Below are 1199 nucleotides of genomic sequence, written 5' to 3'. Positions count from 1 at the left end.
CTCAGAGGTACTTGACCGTCATTCCTAAGTGCCCTTTTCTCTCTGAGCCAAACCAGCCCTTTGATTTACCAAGGAGTTCAGCCTGCTATGGAAAGGATGGGATGACAGCTAGAAGGCAAGGGAGAATATCTTGGCAAATATATTCAGTACTGAGAAAAGACAAAACCAAGTTGATAAAAACTGGTATTGTAAAGACAAAGAATCAGGTTACTTTCTTATTAGCTGCAGAGGGAACATATATACTGTAGTATAATTACTCAAGAGTAAATACTGTTACAAAAGATAATCATATGCAAAACGTCCAAATTAATTAGTCCCAAATGCCCGAGTGTTAAATGCCTGTAATACTCCATGATTGAAATACTGTCATCTGGTGAAAGATCTGTCCTTTTGTCTGAGGGTGGTGGGACACAGTATGAAGATAAAAAGTGGTTTCAAAATGCCAAAGGAAAGTTGATACTGAGTTTGCTGGTCTCTTGGGTCAGAAGCAAGAGAGTTCAAGAAATAAGACAGCTTTGCTACCTCCTCTGCTGCAGAGATCTGCAGATGGGTTTTAATCTCTGTTCACTGTTGTTTGGGATTTTAGTGGAGTTAAGATTTGAGGTCACTGAGGAAGATGAAGCTATTGCTTTAATCAATCCTTGTCCCTATTAAATGGATGAGATTACCCTCAAGGTTTTGAGAGGACCGTACCTCCTGGTTGATGGGATGAACTCCCATGTTTAAAAGAAGCAATTTTAAGATGTCCATCAGACAAACTCTTCTCAGTAGGCAATCCATGTAATTATAGGCCAAATATTCAACTTCTGCGAAATATGATTTCAAACTCCAGATGTACATAGATGATACTGCTTACTCCACTCGTTTTGGCTAGGCTACAGCATGAAGCTTTGGTAACAAGTTTTAACAGGAATTAGAAAGCACTGTTTTGCAGTGGTTCTGGTCGATCTTGACTACTGAAAGGGCATGTTTGCATAAAATGTAAAGGAGGTACAAATGCAGATTTGCTTTACCAGTTCTACTACAACACCTAGAAATCTAGCTTGCTTGGAAAGGCGAACTGATTAGGGAAATATTAGTGCCAAAAACTCAGCTGAATGAGCTAAAGGGCAGCTTTTGAATGATATAGATTGGCTATTCAGACAGCTCAGGGCATTTGCTTTTTTTGACATTCTGCATAAATGAGGGCTAGTCATCAG

This window comes from Candoia aspera, chromosome 2 (genome assembly GCF_035149785.1).
Source record: "Candoia aspera isolate rCanAsp1 chromosome 2, rCanAsp1.hap2, whole genome shotgun sequence".
Classification (NCBI taxonomy): domain Eukaryota; kingdom Metazoa; phylum Chordata; class Lepidosauria; order Squamata; family Boidae; genus Candoia; species Candoia aspera.
Note: the sequence above shows the minus strand (reverse complement) of the source record.